This window comes from Nelumbo nucifera, chromosome 7 (genome assembly GCF_055504915.1).
Source record: "Nelumbo nucifera cultivar China Antique chromosome 7, China Antique-T2T, whole genome shotgun sequence".
Classification (NCBI taxonomy): Eukaryota; Viridiplantae; Streptophyta; class Magnoliopsida; order Proteales; family Nelumbonaceae; genus Nelumbo; species Nelumbo nucifera.
Window position 1 is genome coordinate 38,372,853 of NC_142655.1, and position 7,515 is coordinate 38,380,367.

Genomic DNA, 7,515 nt, shown 5'->3' on the forward strand with positions numbered 1-7,515 from the left:
TTTTTGTATTTATTTATGTTGCTGCACTTTTAACTTTCAGTACTATTCCAATTCTATATTTTTTCGTTTAATTAATTAACTTTTATATTTCTGCACTTCCCCCTTGACCAAAAGCCAGATTTTGGTGGGCCTAAATCGGCTAGGGTTCCACACGTAACCTCTTGATGAGGTGTGGGGCCCACCACTGAAGGAGGTCATCCAATGAATAAAAGGGACACCATGGCAATGATATGCATTTAGCCATGGTGTGCACAAGAACCACTGTCGATTGAGCATGGGCCAAGCACTTATGACCCATGTACGTAGCACATCACACATCCATACATCACATGCAGGGATAAATTGATCCAATCAATTAATCATTTGTAAGGCCCATTTGAAGCCCATTTTAAATTCATAATATTAACCATTAATATTATCTAGGTATATGAACCGAATGATTCAGCCCATATAGTTTTAAATGTTAAGTGAGCTTTTAGCAGTTTTAATCTTTTAAAACTGGGCCTTTACAGGTTGGGCCGAATTAACCATTTAATTAAACATCAATCTTCATGCCCATTAGTAAGAAAATTAGGACTGACTTTCAGCCTTGATTAAACCCTGGATTCGGTCCAAACAATTTGAACCAATATTGGTTCGAATGGGTCTAAGGTTTGATTTTTAATTAAATCTTTAATTCAACAAAATAATCTGAAATTAAATACTGATAAAAGAAAAACAAGAATCAGTCAATCATGGCTGTTCGCACAATCCATCTTGCAAAACAGAGGTTAGATCACAGTTTGTAGTTTCATAAACTGCAAATCGCAGATTGTAGTTCTCCCATATGCGAAATCTCCTTATCTACGAAATCTCCTTTTCTACGCCACCATCTTCGATCCAAAATAAAATAAATAGAAATCCTATTTCTATTAATGATTACATCAGATCGAATACTTATACATTCAGTCTAAAAATAAAAAAAAATTATTTACAGACCAAATGTAATGAATAAATCAAGAAACTACAAATCTTGCAGGTTCCCTGCGCAAATCAAGAATTCGATCGCATCTTGTACGAACAACCCATAAATCAAGAAAATCATAAAGAACACTTCTAAATAATAATCAGATTTATATAAAATTAATTTCAGATTATTCGCCCATTAAATTTTGGGAACAAATTTCCCAAAACCCAAATCTGCAAATCAGGTAGAACGCATTCTGCCCATTTGCGCAAGTTCAGATCTGAAACAAATTGGTTCAAGATTTGAACCTGGCTCTTATACCACTGAAGGGATGAGAGATCCATCGTATGGACGCCCAAAGATTAAGGAATAAGGGGGTGAATTTCAAAAATTTCTCTCCCTTCAACTGGGAATCACATTCCCTATTTTAGAAAATCATATTTTCAATGATCATTCTTGAACTATAAACTGAACCAGATCTAAACCAAAAAGAGTAGGAGAGGATTATACCTGATACAGAGAAATAGTATCTCCCAACGAAAGTGTTCACGCCCAAGGAAGGATCCAAAGACTACTCTCACTTAAGATGGCGCAGTGCAAGATGAAGCAGAATCAGTAGTATTATTCTCCAAGAACTCTATCTTTCACAAGAACTAATGTCAAGATCGAATCTTGATTTCTCCCACAACTGGAGATCGAACTGGCAAACAGAATGACAAGAACAAGGAGGCGGCAAGAGAGTATTCATATGGTGCAGAATTCTCTCTTCTTGTGATTTCAGCACTGAAAAAAATTTGATTGTGTGTGTTTCTAAAGGCTGTCGCCCCCTCCTTCTTTTGTTAATCTTAAAGATCAGCTCCTAATGAATCAAAGTGTATAGCGTAAGAGTATTACACAGAAACATATTAAGGGAACATGAATCAAATATGCACTTTTATTCATTTACAATAAACTCATAAAATACATAATTCTGATTGAAGCTAAGGGCATACAAAACTTTCTAACATGATTAATGTCTATTTGAATAAATTTTTTGATTTAAGAATATAAAATTGTGTTTTAAAATATAAAAGAAAGTGAAAAATACCATCTTGTAGGCCCATTGTTCATTTAAATAGAAAAAAATACTATATAAATTTTTAATTCTAATTTGAATAGGGAAATTTGTTTTTTTTTTTCAATTTGGTCGAGCTTCGGGCTCGGGCTCGGGTTTCGGGTTTTTATCAGGGCCGGGCTCAGGCCCAAGTTATAAGCCCATTGGTCGGGCCATGCTCGAGCTCGGGTCTAATATATTTTCATTAGTGACAAGTGAAAGCCCGGCCTAAGCCCGTCCCATGAACAGGTCTACTCGTAGGTGCAACCATTGTCAAGTTTAGAAGACCCCACAATGGAGAAAAGGTCTGCGGGGGGCCAAGACCCTCTGTAATGCTTGTGGGGTTCGTTACAAGTCTAGTTGGCTCTTGCCAGAATAAATACCAACTTGTAGCCCTACGTTCTCGAGTGATGCTCATTCTAACAACCACCACAAGGTTTTGGAGATGCGACGGAAGAAAGAGATGATGGTGGATAGGCCAGAAGATAAGTAGAGGAAGATGGAGAAAGAGAATAAGAATATGGGATAAATTTTGAGAAATAGTGGAGGGAAATTTTGACATTTCGTTTCCTTCCATTAACACTTAACGACAATGACAATTGTTAGAAAACTTAAGGGTACCGCAAGACAATAGTTAAACAATTGGGGTACCGCATGTCATTACGCTAAACAATAAGGGTAGTTTAAGAGATTTACCCATTTCTTTAAGTGAAGATTTGCTAGCCCATGTGGTGGAGGGGCTTTGAACTCCGATGACAAGCATGGTAGAAGATTCTTTGTTTAGTAACATAATATCTATCAAACCCTTGAGATGCTTACCTTTAAAAAAAAAGATGAAATGGTAAGAAGATGAAAACCCCTCTATGGAGTTTATTAAAAAAACGAAGGAAAATAAGGACAAGAAATCTACCTACTAATCCAAAAGAATCTCATTGAAATACTTTTTTACATGTATCACAAAATTAATAAGAAAGTTGTAAACAAGGGAGAATGTAACACCATTGGAGAACTTAAATTAAATAGCTTAACAAGTACACGTGTGTCAACACCCAATTTTTGCTCGATCCACCACCTGAACCCCTAATTCACCCTAAACACCCGATTAGACCTTATCGATCCTACTGAAGCACAAAAAAAAAACCAGGCTAAATCATACACCACCATTGTGATCGTTGAGAAAATGATCCCGATAGTTCACGTCATGGCTGAGGATATGGAGTTGCCACCCATTTGAAATCAATAATGGAGAGCGATGGATCTCCCAGAATTGAAATCAATAAAATTTTCCATAATTGGTAGTGACTCCATACTGCCCGTCCAAGACAAGGCTATTCCGGGTAAGTTGAGAGAGAGAGAGAGAGAGGGGGAAGGGGTTAGGCACCCCTCTCTCTTGTTGATGTGAACACGAATTCCCTTTTCTTTTTTTACCAGGTTCTAACATAAAGAAAACATACAAGAAAACACTGAAATACTATAGTGGAGTCCACATTTCTAACAAGCCAGAATGGTGTTATTGAGGTCACATCTTCCCTCCATCAAGACCAACCCCTTTTGGACGAGGAACCTGAGCAAAAGGATGAGAATCCCCACCCCTTTTCTACACCTTCGGACTTGGCTGGTAAGTCTACGAGGGGAGAGAGAGAAATAACTCCTCTAAATACTAGATGAGACCCAAATCAACCGTAGTCCAACTACAATGAATCTGAGTAAGTTGAAAGCAAGAAAAAATAGAAACAAAAAGGAAAAAAAAAAAAAACAAACAAATGCTAGACTATCAATCTTGGTCATTCAACAAGCAGAAACAACCCTAAAAAATACATAAATAAAATACGAAGGGGGAGGTAGAAGATTTACCTCTTGTAGCCTTCACAAGAATCAACAATGCTGATACTGCAAAACTGGCAAAACTCGGATTTGACGAACTGGAAAGAACAACGTGGCAATTCGATAGTAGCAGTGGGAGCAAGTCGATGGCAGAGAAGTGATGGGTGGAGGTTTCATCGGCAAAGCTGTGATGGTCGTCAGTAGTGCAGGTTGAAGTTCCTCGAAGATGGATGATAACACCAGAAATGGGACGAGGATCGTGGGTTTTGCCTCGAGCCACCACTCTCCTCTTTCTCTCTCAGACCTCCCCCCTCTCCTTCTTTCACACCTCCCTCTGATTTTCTTCCCTCACTCGAGCTCTCTCTCAAATTTCTGTCACTCGATCTCCCTTTCTCCCTCTGATTTTCTTCAATTCTATCTCCCTTTCGGAACTCACTGTTCTCAGCCGAGAGGCCCTATCTAGGAAAACCAATGAGAGTCCATCTTAAGCTTTCCCCTCTCGACCCCCTTGTGAACGTGAATGGTGCTTACTGTTTATAATGAGAGGGAAGAGCGGTTTCTAAACAAAAATTGAGGAAAAGGAGGGTTATAGTAGGTAAGGTAGGGTTTGGGGGATATCGACTTGGTATTTCCGATAAAATTGGGGTAATCTGCGAATTAGGTCAAGGGGGATTTCGGGTAACTTGGTCAAGGGTATTTTGGTAATTCTGGTACTTTTGGAAGGAAGGGCATTTTTGGGAATTTTGATTAATGGCATTTCAGTAGTTTTGGTAAGAAGGGTATTTTGGGAAATGGGGTATTTTGGTATGAAGGGTATTCTGGGAATTTTGGGAAATGCGTATTTTGGTAATTTTGGTGGGAAAGGTATTCTGAGAATTTTGGAAAATGGGGTCTTTTGCTTTTTTTGGTAGGAAGGGTATTTTGGTAATTTGGTAGGAGGGGTATTAAGTCAGACGGTATTTTGGGACCAAGGTCAGAGGGGTAGTTCGGTAATTTGCGTTAAGGATATTTTGGGAATTTGCCCATGACATTTTAGGGTATTCAAAATGAAGGGTATTAGGTAATTTTGGTCAAGGGATGTTTTGGGAATTGGGAATTTAGAGTATTCGAAATGAAGGGTACTAGGTAACTTTGGTCAAGGGGTATTTTGGGAATTGGGAATTTAGGGTATTTGAAGTGAAGGGTATTTAGTAATTTTGGTCAAGGGTATTTTGGCGATTTAGGAATGTAGGGTATTTGAAGTGAAGGATATTTGGTAATTTTAGTCAAGGGTATTTGGTGATGTATGAGGGTTTTAGAAAGAGGGGCATTTTTGGGAATTAGGTTAGGGGTAATTTGGGAACTAGTTAAAGGGGTCATTTAAGTAATTTGGACAAGGGCATTTTGGTAATTTTTGGAAGAGGGGTATTTTGGTAATTTTGGTTGGGTAATTTAGGTTGGGGGTAATTTGGGTAATTTGGTGGGAGGGGTACTGATGGTGCGCAAACCGGTCACTCCTAACTGGCACTCGCGTGGCTCCCGACAGGTACCTGAGATGAGGAAGAAGAAGAATCCCCGGGGGGTTTGCCCGGCAGGAATGCTTCGACGATTAAGTCAGTATTCTGTGTAAGAAGCAAAAAGAGGATAAAGGCTAAGAGTGAGGTAGCGCAAGAGATTTCAAGATACCCTGTTCTCTGATAATGGGCCCCTTATAACTGAATTCCGTTGCATCAGGCCCACTGGCCTCTGACAGGACGGGTACAACCGCCACTGCCAACCTGTCGCAGCCGTTACAGACATGGCTAAGGTGACACGCGCGGGATCGTCACTGCAAGGTACGTGCATGTCAGGTACAAGACACCTTCTAGAGGTGGTAGGCACGACACTATCTGACAAGGGACATGGTGGCTGTCCCAGATTTGTCGGGTACGATGGTCGGGCAGGAAGCCTTCCTGCGGTATACCGAACTACCCTTCCACGAATTACCTTGCGTCGGGCTATCCCTTGAGCGACGAGCTGCCTATAGCAAGTTATGCCGAGCTGGCTGACCCGAGGTGTCTATACCTCGGGGTGTCCAGAGATCGATCGGTGTGTTCTTGTCTGGGAGTGGCCCGAGGTCCATCGGGAGGAGCTCGGGCATCAAGGAAGGTCAGGGTACCCCGAACTCGGGGCACCCCGAAGTGCCTTAACCCCGGGGAGGAGGTGAAGGTAAGGCGGCTCCCGGCGAGTAGTTTATCTGCCCAGTTGCCGAGCCGAACTCGGTGGGACCTTCCCTCCGAGTTATGGATGCATCTGTTGCGTTGGCATGCTGAGTCACTGTTTGAGCAAGGTCACGCCCACGTGTACCCGTGCTGTGAGGTCGGGCCAAATCACCCTCCATCAATTGCCCCTGACTCCTTGTGCTGGCGGCAATGACCCAGCGCGGGGAGGTCATGACGCACCGGGTGGATTTGGCATCGGCAGTTATGCCACTTTGTCGCGCGCTCCGTCCAGCTGGACCGGTCCAGTGCCCAGTTCGATCAAGATAGACCCGAGTCGCGTCCAGTTTACGCGTGGACCTCACGCGATTTGGACTTCGCGGACGAACGCGCTAAACCGTTTTCGCCTCGAGGAGCCCGCAGCTGTGGCTATAAATAGGGGGGACCCTTAGCTCAGTGTTTGAGCTCGCGCGAGAGGTCTCTTAGCTCCGGTCTTCCAGTTCATCCCGTTCTCCCAGTCCGGTCGCGTTCCTTTGGTGAGTTCTCCCGAGCTTCCTTTTCCCCTCCAGTTCGTTGCTTTCCTTTATGCCTGTCATGTCGTCTAGCGTAGGTAGCCTAGCCGATGAGCCCGAGGTGGGTACCTCGGCCCAAGATGGCTCTTCGGTTGCTCCGCCACCCAACGCACGTTTGGCTTCGGGTAATCTGGCATTCACCTCCAACCAAGGTCGGGTGTCGGACCAGTTCGGCCCTTCCACCATGACCTCGGAGAGGCTCCAGGACCTCATACCGAGGTTTCACCTTCCCGAGGAGTACTCATACAGTCTCCCTACCGGCAACTTCCCATGGGAGCACGGTCCTGATGAGATTGTGGTCTTCAGGGAGCAGTTAGTAGCCGGACTCCGACTCCCTCTTCACCACTTGATTACCGAGGTGCTGGTGCACTTCAACATTACTTTGGACTAACTTCACCCGAATTCCATACGCAATATAGTTGGGACCATTTCTCTTTGCTTTGTCCGATCTCTCCCTATCGACCTGGACGTTCTTAGCACCATTTTGGCCATAAAGAAGAGTGCTTCGGGCACTCTCCCCGGGCACAGACGGTCTTATTACCTATCTCCCCGCCCGGGTTTCAAGCTTATGCACAGACTCTCGAGTAAAGTCCAGGCTTGGAAGCGGGACTACTTCATAGTTCAGAGCAGCACGGGGTGGCCCTTCCCTACTGACTGGAGGGTGGCCATTCAAGACCCCGGCGTCATGCTAAATGGGAAGACCAAGAAGGAGCTCCAGTCGCTGGCCCAGCTTGGGTTAAATTATAAGGAGTTCACATCCGAGGAGAAGCTCATCTAGGCTAGCTTGAGCTCGGGTAGGTTTTGCCTTATTTTGGCCCTTTGTTTGTATGTTACTTCGGTATTGCTAACGTTGAGCTTCACTACAGGTCCCTTGGAGGCAGAGAAGATTGGCAACCAAAGACT

General features: G+C 43.4%; 1 long non-coding RNA gene across 1 annotated transcript; it reads right to left on the bottom strand.

Annotated features, from left to right (window-relative positions):
* Nucleotides 1–652: 652 nt before the first annotated feature.
* Nucleotides 653–4,410, bottom strand: LOC109114045 (uncharacterized). Its single transcript, XR_002022157.2, has 3 exons — nt 3,894–4,410; nt 2,736–2,858; nt 653–1,805 (listed from the first exon to the last, which is right to left on the bottom strand). It is a non-coding gene; the product is annotated as an uncharacterized LOC109114045 (long non-coding RNA).
* Nucleotides 4,411–7,515: the final 3,105 nt, after the last annotated feature.